Here is an 11,703-nt window from a genome sequence, read left to right as displayed (position 1 = left end):
GAGCTCTGCGTTGGAGGTCAGCCTGGGAGCACTGATTCCTTTTAAAGAAGAGGGAGCGAGCCTCCTCTGAGGTTCTTGGCATGCTGGCTGAAAATCACGGACATTTAACCAGTATTTTTTTCCTCGATCCAATCAGACCAAAATGTGGAGTAATCTACAGCAGAGTTGTGGCCAAAACATCTTCCTCAGTTGGCTACAGGGAGAAACAGACAGAGTGGAAAAAGTGTGTGGATGGCCTACGTGCAGTTGAGTTCAAATGCACAGCATTTGTTTATGGAAGCTTATATTCAGCTGCACCATCAGATGTCTTAATTATAGTCTTAGAGCATAGGGAGAACAACACATTAAAATTATGTTGAAAACTGTCTGATTCGCCACATCCCTCCCCTCCTCTCCCTTTACCCACCCCACTTGCAGCCAAAAAAATCTTTACTTTCTTTCCCAACAGTATAAACATTGCAACATTTTCAATAAATACTAGACAGTGGAGAAGCATTTGTAATAACTCAGCAGAGCAAATGCATCTTGACACACAGCAAGCTGGGCTGCTAATGGACAGAAGGAAGATACAAAGAGCAGGATTAAATAGTCTGCTCTTACTAAAACAACGTGAATCTTCATCCTGTCTGACCCTAATTTGGAAAAACCCTCACAAGGTATCAAGAAGAGAAAAAGGCAGCAATTGTGATTATGCAGAAGCCTAGCTTTAGTGGTATACATTTTTTTTTCCTGTGTTTCTGTGATTTAGAGGGGAGTTTTTATCTGCCTTTGTCTTGTCTTTGTTTTATTTTGGAAAATGCATCATAGTGTTCTCTCTGGCTTTAGTAGCTACTTCAAGCATGGGGCAATTTAAAGATTGTTTTAGTTTGTGAGCAAGTGATTTCTATTGTTGGGATTGGAAAGCTGGGGAGGTTCTCACTATTATATCTTGGGATGTTGAACCTTAAAACTGGGTAATGTGAACAGTCTGTGGCAATACTAATACCTCATAATGGCTTTGTCTAGTGTTTTGAGGAGCCCTCATAGCTCAGTAAATATTTAATAATAGTCTTATCATCATTCAGCTGGCTTGTCCCCTGCTAGCCAGGGTGTTGCTCGGTGGGCTTTTGCAGACCATCACTGTGATGCATGATGTCTGATGATCCTCCAGAGACAAGCAGTAGCAAATTTACCAAACTGATAGCAATAATAAAATTGAATTAATAATAATCTACTGGGATTCCTTAATGTTCCTGTCTGAAGAAAGACGTTCCTTTAGTGCTTTTTACTATCTTGAAAATCTTCCAAAGGTGCTTATAATATTGATGTGCTACTTAGGATGGCAGGATTAAAACAAATCACCTTGCCTTCAGATGAGAAACTAATAACATCTGTAGTAGTTCCTAGTTTCTTGTGTGCACTACAGTTTCAAAATGACTTACCCAGACACTACTTTGAGAAGTGGAAACCATGGCTTTTATGTTATCTGGCAGCCTGAAATCTTTCAGATGGCACTGACCTGCAGGGGCTGGATCCAGCAGCTCCCTTGACCCGTGTTCCATTTAGGTATGCACACTCCAACTGGCAAGAAGAAAAATTCAGCCAGAGAGAGATGATTGAGTGATCTATAGTCCTAGGACCCAATTCTTGAATCTCATGAACTAACAGCTTCTAAAGGACATTGAAAAAAGATGAAGGCCACATGACTGGAAATGTTGTATTCATATTTGAATGCATTTACCAAAGGCCTGGAAATGAATGCTGCTGTTTCTGAGCTCCGGTCCAGGTTGGAACAGACTGGCAGACTTAGAGGCAGTTGAGTCATCTCCATACAGAGCTGGTAGAACAAAAGATAAAGCATGACAAAAGGGGACTGAGCTGCAGATAGTCACATGTCCCTGTTGTGAAACACAAGAGAATGAAATCTCCATCCTTTACTGGATGCGGGGGGGAAACTTAGTTACAAGAGATAAGGAAAAGGCAGAGGTGCTTAATGCCTTCTTTGCCTCAGTCTTTACCGGCAATACTGGTTGTTCTCTGGATACCCAGTACCCTGAGCTGGTGGAAGGGGATGGGGAGCAGGATGTGGCCCTCACTATCCACGAAGAACTGGTTGGTGACCTGGTACAGCACTTGGATGTGCACAAGTCGATGGGGCCGGATGGGATCCACCCAAGGGTACTGAGAGAACTGGCAGAGGAGCTGGCCAAGCTGCTTAGCATCATTTATCAACAGTCCTGGCTATCGGGGGAGGTCCCAGTTGACTGGCAGCTAGCAAATGTGACGCCCATCTACAGGAAGGGCCGGAGGGCAGAGCCGGGAAACTACAGGCCTGTCAGTTTGACCTCAGTACCAGGGAAGCTCATGGAGCAGATTATCTTGAGAGTCTTCACGCAGCACTTGCAGGGCAAGCAGGCGATCAGGCCCAGTCAGCATGGGTTTATGAAAGGCAGGTCCTGCTTGACAAACCTGATCTCCTTCTATGACAAAGTGATGCGCTTAGTGGACGAGAGAAAGGCTGTGGATGTGGTCTACCTTGACTTCAGCAAGGCTTTTGATACCGTCTCCCAAACATTCTCCTCAAGAAACTGGCTGCTCTTGGCTTGGACTGGCGCACGCTTCGTTGGGTTAGAAACTGGCTGGATAGCCGGGCCCAAAGAGTCGTGGTAAATGGAGCCAAGTCCAGTTGGAGGCCAGTCACTAGTGGCGTCCCCCAGGGCTCGGTGCTGGGGCCAGTCCTCTTTAATATCTTCATCCATGATCTGGATGAGGGCATTGAGTGCACCCTCAGTACGTTTGCAGATGACACCAAGTTAGGTGTGTGTGTCGATCTGCTTGAGGGTAGGAAGGCTCTGCAGGAGGATCTGGATAGGCTGCACCGATGGGCTGAGGTCAATTGCATGAAGTTTAACAAGGCCAAGTGCCGGGTCCTCCACCTGGGATACAATAACCCCAAGCAGAGCTACAGGCTGGGAGATGAGTGGTTGGAAAGCTGCCAGGCAGAGAAGGACCTGGGAGTGATGGTGGACAGTCGGCTGAATATGAGCCAGCAGTGTGCTCTGGTGGCCAAGAAGGCCAATGGCATACTGGCTTGCATAAGAAACAGTGTGACCAGCAGGGCTAGGGAGGTGATCGTCCCCCTGTACTCGGCTCTGGTGAGGCCGCACCTGGAGTACTGTGTTCAGTTTTGGGCTCCTCGCTACAAGAAGGACACTGAGGTGCTTGAGCGGGTCCAGAGAAGGGCGACGAAGCTGGTGAGGGGTCTGGAGAACAAGGCTTACGAGGAGCGGCAGAGGGAGCTGGGCTTGTTCAGCCTGGAGAAAAGGAGGCTCAGGGGCGACCTTATTGCTCTCTACAGGTACCTTAAAGGAGGCTGTAGAGAGGTGGGGGTTGGCCTGTTCTCCCACGTGCCTGGTGACAGGACGAGGGGGAATGGGCTTAAGTTGCGCCAGGGGAGTTTTAGGTTAGATGTTAGGAAGAACTTCTTTACTGAAAGGGTTGTGAGGCATTGGAACAGGCTGCCCAGGGAAGTAGTGGAGTCACCATCCCTGGAAGTCTTTAAAAGACGTTTAGATGTAGAGCTTAGGGATATGGTTTAGTGGGGACTGTTTGTGTTAGGTCAGAGGTTGGACTCGATGATATTGAGGTCTCTTCCAACCTAGAAATTCTGTGATTCTGTGATTCTGTGAAATATGTACTGACCCTCAGAGCTTTTGAAAGAGGCTAGGCTAATAGCAGTGCAACGAGAACAGTATTACCTTTTTTTTTTTTTTTTTTTTTTTCCCCTGGATCAAGTGTACAAATCCCACTCTGGGAACCCAAATGCAAGAATTAAGAATGACATTCCCCACTATGTGTCGTGAATGTTACAGCTGAGCCATAGTGAGTTCTGCAGGCCTTATTTCAGCAGGATTCTCATTTCTAGGAGATGTAAGCATAATATGAGAACCGTGCTAGTAAGTAAGACTTTCCTGTAAGTACGGGTTTTGCAGAGGTGATAACTTGCTAGGTAGCTGCCTGCCAGAGTCAGGTATAGAGGCTATAAGGTTTTCCGTATTTCTTTGTGGCTATATGAAAGTACTTTGTTAAAGTGTAAATATCTCACAGGCAAGACTATTCCTACATTGATACAAGTGAAGGGTTCTTGTCTACCACTTTTCTGTGCTATGACAACAGGATTGCTTTTACCTGGCCACTTCCAAGGAGTGTGCTGGGGATGTGTGTTCTGTGCCTACCAACTTTCTCTCCTTCTTTAGGCACTCACAGATGCAGTCTGCCTGCACAGTGTACCTGTGGACACTATTAGCTTGACTATTGTGAGTTCTACACTTATAAACTCCATGAAAGTGATGTTGGCTGCAGCCTTCTATACTACACATATCCTCTTTAATGGCCTAAGGAAGAAGGAACATCAAGACAATGACCCAAGCTTATTGGCTTGTGATTCTCAGGCTATGTGCAGTTTTGGCTTCATTCTTAATCCTGCTTGTGATTTTATGAACAGCCATTCACAGCACTGGAGCACTGCTGGGCTATTTGTGACTCCTGCTATTGATCACAACCTTCTCCCCATTCTGGAGGAGATTGCTGTCTTCGTCCAGTACATAATGGAAGTTTGTTTGTTTTTCTTTAAATAGGAAGGAATTTCATTCCATCACATTCCCTAATGTAGAATCAATCTGTAGGTTGTCTTGAGCAATACAGGCTCAAGGATTATCTGGAAGCAGAGCCGCCAGATCACCTCTGAAAATACCCTCATACAGCCCAGACTACAGGAGCAAAATGTACTGCCAATGACATGTTTTGCCAACCTGACAAGTCATCAGAATTATCATTGTCTTCCTGAGCATCCAAACTAAAGCAGCAAAACTGCAGTCTCTGAGAAACTATTTCAAAGATCCAAAGTAGCCATTGTTCTGCTTCTGTTGAGTTGTATGCTAAGAAAAAATATAAATTAAATTACCAAATCATTTGAAAAGAACCTTCCTGAGGCTCTACTGGAAGTTCTTAATTTATTCCAGTCCATCATTCCCTGAACAGCAGACAGGCAAGCACTAAACTGCATATTATTTGTCTTGAATGCAGAGTGGATTGCATTTACCATAAGCACACTGCTGCTCACAACTTTCCTGGTAATGGTATATAACTGTTCATTTAAAGATAGAATTCTTATTTTCCACACTTTGTTTTTATTGGCTGCCACCTCTATTTCCCTTTAAAAGGTTTTCTTTTGAAGACCAAAACAGTTAGGCACTGCAAAGCCATATGATTTTTTTGACCAAGCAGAGAGGCACTAAATTAAGATCTGTGACTCTCAGCTTTTCCTCTCCTTTCCTGTGGTCAGCCCGTCACACAATGACTCCTGAAAACTGGAATGCTGAAGGCTTTCTGTAAGGGGACTGTAGCAGGAGCAAAATCATCGCCAGCCCATCTCCTGTCTTTCTTTCTCAAATCCAGTGCTGCAGAAATTCTGCCAAAAGTCATTCTGAGGCCATCTGTGATTCCTCATTTAGGTCACACCGGAAGTAGGAAATAAGACTACTAAGTCAATTGCAATTTTGTTTAAATCAACTTAAATTACTAAAAAATTACCTACCTGTCAAAATTAGGTTTTGTCAGGCAGCAGTTTCTATTTACCTTAAATAAGTCAGCTGGAGAGAATGAGATCATTGCAAACAGGCGGAACAGTCATAAAACTACCAGAGAAGGGTCAGGAAAAGAAAATTAGACCAAAAACATTCCAGTAACAGAGAATATGAATTGCTATGTCTTCCCTTAGGAGAATATTTGTGGGACAAGCTTCCCTGCTCTTGCAGTTTTCCCAAATTGCTGCTCTAGGAGCCTCAACCATGCTTCTGAAATCACAGAGAAACCAGAGTAGGCTTTAGGGTAACTTTTGTAAAACACACACTGACTGTCCCTCCTCTATTGGCTGAACACATGGGACACTCTTCAGTCTGTTTAATACCACAGACTTACTCAGAGGAACATTTTTTAGAGTATGATGGTTTGTTGACAGAGACACAAACACTCACATAGACTCCCAGTTTTAGACGATTTCATAAATGTATTTTTTTTCCACCAGTTTCTATTCATTCACAGTCAATGTTTATTTTTTTCTCTTTCAGCCAGTTTTCTTGAATGTCAGTTCCTTTCCATTATATTCTTTTCTGCATCTCTAAACTACAACAAAAGCAAGACTAACTTGCTCATTATGATTAATTGTCCATTTCAACACCATTCATTTGAGGCTCTGCAAAGCATTTTATAGTTTATGGGGTGACGGGACTGAAATTTTTACAAGATCAACCCCGATCAGCAGGGTTTACAAGATACACTCTGCAGGGTTTAATTCTCATCTTTTTGTGCCTATATAAATCATGCACAAATGAATGCAATGAAAGCAAAAAATGGGGATCAGACCTGGCCTTAAACCAGACCTCCCTCACTGGGCATCTGGTTTAAGGTCAGGTCAGCAGGATTTATTCACTTATGATGCATGCTGACTTCAGTAGTGCAGGATTGGAACTCGAGGCTGGAGCAATCATGTCATAAATGCCAAAGGATGGACTGCAGACAAGAACTTAGCACGGCTTTTCATTGGCACTCATGTCTTGCTGCTCAGTCTCAGTAAAGGAATGTAACTCTCCTTGTAATTTCAAAGCCACTCTGTCAATCTTTTGAGTAATTATGGGATGACAGCTGATTATACCCTGGAAATGCTTGCTAACACTATTAATCTTTTGCTCATTTGGGCTGTTTATGGCTATAATTATAAATTAGTGAATGAAACAAAGTAATTTCTGATTGGGTGGTTTGGGAAAGAACCGATGAATTTAGCTCGAGTGATTCACTTCATGCTCAGGAGTGCAAGGTGCTGAGCATCCCCTGAACTCAGCGGCTCTGAGTGCTCCCAAGGAGTGCTGAGCCTCTTGGTTACAGGCTGGATCACACCCATAATAACAAGACTGGGGCAGCAGCTCCCAGGATGGTTCTGATTGAGGTTGAGGATAAATTAAAGGGAGGCAACCAAAGAGAAACTATTTTCATACAGTGACAGTGGAATTTTGGTAACATTAAGCCTGATTCTTTGAAAATAAATTGTCTATGGAAGATTTATTACGGTTTAACTGCTAATTCAGATGTTATTAAAGAGTAGGTCAGGCAATGTGATGCATATTTTAATGCTATAATATTGCAAGATGGGCCTTTAAGCTCATTTTGATCTTTTCTTCTTAAAAAAATAATCATGTATTGCTGTTTTTTCATTTTTGTTTAGTTCTAGTATTTCACAGACTTATGATCAAGTTAAACAGACAAAAGCATTTAAATGATATATACCCGTAGAACATTTTTTTTCTGTAACTGAAAAGGGTTTTTTAAGCTTTCTATTTCTTTGGAATATATTTTTTTTAGTATTATTTTATAATAAAAGCCTGCTATTTTCAGCTACCTCTGACTCATGTAAAATATTGATATGTGTGTTGAATTTATCATTTAAAACCAGTATTTTCAATTACACAAAGTAAATAATTTAACTGGGAAAATAGGTGTGATTTACTAATCTAAGCTCAAAGATAAACTCAGGTTACCGAATGTTTATTACATGACAATAATAAAATATTATCTTAAATTAGAACAGTGATATAACCACACGAAGCCAAAACCTTCCATTTAATTCTGTCGTTTACATGTACTTGAGCCAGGCAGTGGAGAGATACGGAATTACCTCTGTGACACATGAAGAGGACAAATGTTAAAAAACTAGAAAGACATTTGAGGAGACAAGGTGGAACAGAATGGAAGAGGAATGAACTTGTTCTTCATAACAAATAAGTTATGACTACTGCAATTGAAAATATGTGAGGAGTGACTGGCATTTGCCCAGAAAAATAGACTGGATTATTGTCAAATTTGCTGTTTGTTAGAAAACCCTTTATGATCTTTACTGAGGTATAGGACTTAGGGTTCTTGCATTAAATTTCTTTTTTATTCTCAAAGTATTGCTGATAGTGAATTGTTGACAATTCTATTACAGTCTATTGAACAACTTCAGTGTTGCAATATTGCATATGAGCACTGCTGCCTCGCTTCAGCACCTGTGGAAAAGGAATGATAGTGGGGCTCCTGAATGAAGGAAGAGGTTTGAAGGCCTAAACTTGTGGAGTGAGATGAGTCTAAGAACTGGAAAAGCCCAGCAGGAGCACAGTCTGCGGTTTTCTGTTTTTCTTACAGAGTGAAATAAAGAGTAGTTGGAAGATATGAAAAAGATCTCTTAGAAAAAGATGCAAGTAATCTCTGCAAGTAATGGTCTGCCTGGCTTGTTCTACATGTTATTTTTTACAGTTTCTCTGCAAAAAGTTTGTAGAAGATGCACCATGTCTGAGTGCAGGGGAGCTGGAGAACTTGCTTTGGAGAGAAAGAGAGCTGCTGTTCCTTTCTAAGTGCTATGTAAAAGCTTTGCCACCTGTGTCTTTAATTTCACAAGCCTTTCACCTTTCCTCTTAACTGCACTATAGGTGCTAGCTGTTTAGCACATCTCAGGCAACCAACAAAGCTCTGACTACCACTGATTTACATGGGCCAAGTAAGATCTTTCCTTCCCTGCTGCAATTTGGTCCTTAGAAAGCACAGCTACAGCTTTCAAAACTCAGAGGGCAGCTTCCTATGATGGGACCTACCTCCATCTGGCTGTGATGATGGGCTTGCATTGTGATGAACGTCTGTTTCCATTCCACGTTGCACCAGTTATGCATATGTTGAAATGTTAAATTGTTGGTGGTTTAGAGAAGAGGGAAGTTGCCAGCCCTATGATTTCATACAGTTAGAAAACAGATGGGGAGAAGGAGGTAGGGATATGCAAATACAGGCAGGGAGTCACTGAGACTGTAGAAGAGGTATCTGGACATCTGAGGAAAAAGTCACTGAAGGAATGGAGATTTCTAAAAAAATCAGGAAGCTGTTGTCTCCTGCAAAGGTCCCATCGAATTTTGCCCAAATACCTGCCAGCTGAATCCTAGATGTTATTGCTGATCTGTTGAAAATGCACCGTGCCTGCAAAAAAAAAATAACAGCTTGGCAACCGACTGTGTGGTTACAGAAAATTACTTGTCACAGTGACTATCTGAAGAGAGGACTGCTTGCAGTTTCTCCCTTTTCTGGTTTTGCTCACTGCTGCTGGAGTTTTGGAACAAGAAAATCCTTTGGGCTCCCATGTTCAGAACTCCACAACTAACAGGAATGTATTAACTCCTCTCCTCCATGCCTGCTTAACCAAATTAATTAATTTCTCATGAAGAAATTGCCTTACTGCAAAGGAAAAAGGTTTTATTCTTTATGAAAAAAAAAGGTTGATAAGGTCAAAAGTCAAAGAAGCAAATGATGACAATGTGAGCCTATTTCTTGGGACACTTCTAGAAATCGTTTCTGGAGTTAACTTTTGTAGTACAACATGCATATTTGCACAGCACGTTGCACACTGTGTTATTTTTTAAATAATAAGATAAATTACTACTCAGTTCAGAGATTTAAGTGTCGAGTGAACACTTAATGTGTGAACACTTAACATGTGAACACTTAATGATTGAACATGGTAACAGTACTGGAGCTACTTGCAATAGTATCAGGAGAGTCCAGACCCTGCTAACCACCATCTGCCAGCTACGCCTTGAAGTTGGTGTTTGTGGACAACAGAGGCATTTCTAACCCTGTCTGCAGAGGCAGGGTGAGACAGAGCTCCTGGGCGTTCTGTAGCTGCTTGGGCTCAGCACTGGAGTTTCACAGGCGTTTTTCCTTCCATCAGGCAGTGTCTGAGTGAAGCCTCTGGGGGTAGGAGATGTCTTGGCCACATCTAGCACTTTTAAAGCCCCGCTTTCAACTCTGCATTGTCCTGGGGGAAAAGCTTGAATTTTCTAAGAAGTCTAAAATAGAATTAGCTTATAAGAGACCAGGGACAATAAGAAAATGTAGAAGTTTCTAGTCAAATTCCGGCTTTGAACTTGTACATATGGCTTGTGTTTGTTTCTATCACTGTTCTCTCCTCCCATTTTTGTTATGCATTAGAAATCTGTCCTTGCCAGCTATCTCCTTTTCTTTCAATATTGTATATTTACATCCTTCTTTCACTTTTCATTCTCCCCTTCTACTGTCTACCTGCACTTTTGATAACAAAATACCTCCTAGGCTTTCTCTCGGATGCTGCCTCCTGTTTTGTTCAATGGTGTCCAGGTAATGGTGTTGTTTTGGGACCTGTGTATCAATCTCTATTGAAACTAGCTGGTGCTACTGCTGCTAGAGGTGAGCTGCCGGGCTGTGGCTCCTCAGAACACTGAGTGTGGATGTGACACTCAGCTGATGATTTTACCCTCAACCCTGAAGGCTGAAGCTTTGCCTGCTTTCTGTCCCATCCCATCCATGGAAGCTGTGACCTCAGCTCCATGGTATTCTGAAATGGTGACCAACTGTCCTTTTTCCCCTCAGGCATTATAGAAGTCTGTCATTTCTTTCATGGTTGGTAGTATTAAGTGTTCTACATGTCTCCTTTGATTTAACTCCTTCTCGATGACTTCTTATTTTTCAGCTTGTTAATGACACACTCTGTATATCTCTCTGTACAAGTGTTACTGTTAAGCTGTTCTGGATCTGAGGTGAGGTTTGATCTGTTGAGGACCTCTTTCTAAAAGTTGCTTACCCATTTTCTACCTTAAGACTGTAGCTGTAGCATACTAACTACTTTTTTGCATCTTCACTTTTCATAGGCCCAATTTCTTACTTGATGTTTTGATTTTTTTCTTAAAAAAAAAAACACAAACAAAACAAACAAACAAACAAACAAACAAAACAAACAACCAAGAGAGAAGTGCTTGCAATGCCAACCCAGCCACGGCACTGCTCACCAGCAGCCAGCGCAGCCCGTGTAGTGCGGGGGAGCACTCAGCAACAGCAGAGCTGCTCCTTGGAAGAGTGAGCAGAGGCTGCACGTGGGTGAGTGCAGAGCTGTGCTCATGCTGTCTGCCGTCAGAAGATGTTTGTTCTCTGGTGAATCTCTGCCTGCCTGACAGAGGTGGCAGGAGAAAGTAGGTCACAAGTAATTGCCCAAGAACGTGAGGGGCTTTGCTGTTTTTCCAAAAGTTACCAACTGCACCTTCACCATTGTGTTACTTGGTTTTCAGCATTTTCCCATCCCCACTGCCATGGGGCCTTCTCTGCACTAGGAGCTGGTGGGACCAAGGACCTGCCCTCTTCCTTCGCTCTCTCCCTGTGCTGTGTGCAGCTTGGGCCGGACAGAGCGAGTCCTGCCAAAGAACTGTGAAAGCATCTGGGCACGGAGTGCTGGGCTTGGTTTCTGCTCTGGCTTCCAGACAAAAGCATGCTGTTCTTATTGCTGCAGGAGCCAGGGTCAAGCTTTCCCTTCTTTCACCCTTGTTTTTTTTCTTTAATTTTTACTCCGTGGGTCCAAAAAAAGCCCATCTGCTAGGCCCATAGAACCATTCAGGATAAAAAATGAGGTGTCTCCCTGACTGTTACACAAGTGGGTCTTAAATACATGAATCCTGCGTTCAGCACTAATTTTTCGTTTGGATTTAGTCCTCAGCGTTTGAACATTTCCCAGGCGCCATCCACACCCGCCAGCTGCTGCTGCACTCAACGCCCCGCCTCACACGCGGGGCACCGCTGCGCGGGGACGGCTACTCCTGCCCAGGGGTCGGGGCCTCGCGACCCGGA

At 43.0% G+C, this 11,703-nt stretch overlaps 1 protein-coding gene across 1 annotated transcript in view; it reads left to right on the top strand.

Annotated features, from left to right (window-relative positions):
- The first annotated feature begins 503 nt into the window (after positions 1-503).
- Positions 504-11,703, top strand: part of PLOD2 (procollagen-lysine,2-oxoglutarate 5-dioxygenase 2) — a 58,383-nt gene continuing 47,183 nt past the window's right edge. Inside the window, exon 1 of the mRNA XM_072042547.1 lies at positions 504-656. The gene's annotated coding sequence lies outside the window, so the exon portion shown is untranslated. The remainder of the gene's footprint in view (positions 657-11,703) is intronic.

The sequence above is a fragment of the Anas platyrhynchos genome, chromosome 9 (assembly GCF_047663525.1).
Source record: "Anas platyrhynchos isolate ZD024472 breed Pekin duck chromosome 9, IASCAAS_PekinDuck_T2T, whole genome shotgun sequence".
Taxonomy (NCBI): Eukaryota; Metazoa; Chordata; class Aves; order Anseriformes; family Anatidae; genus Anas; species Anas platyrhynchos.
The sequence above is the reverse complement of the archived record's forward strand: the minus strand, read 5'-3'. Positions and strand labels throughout refer to the sequence as shown.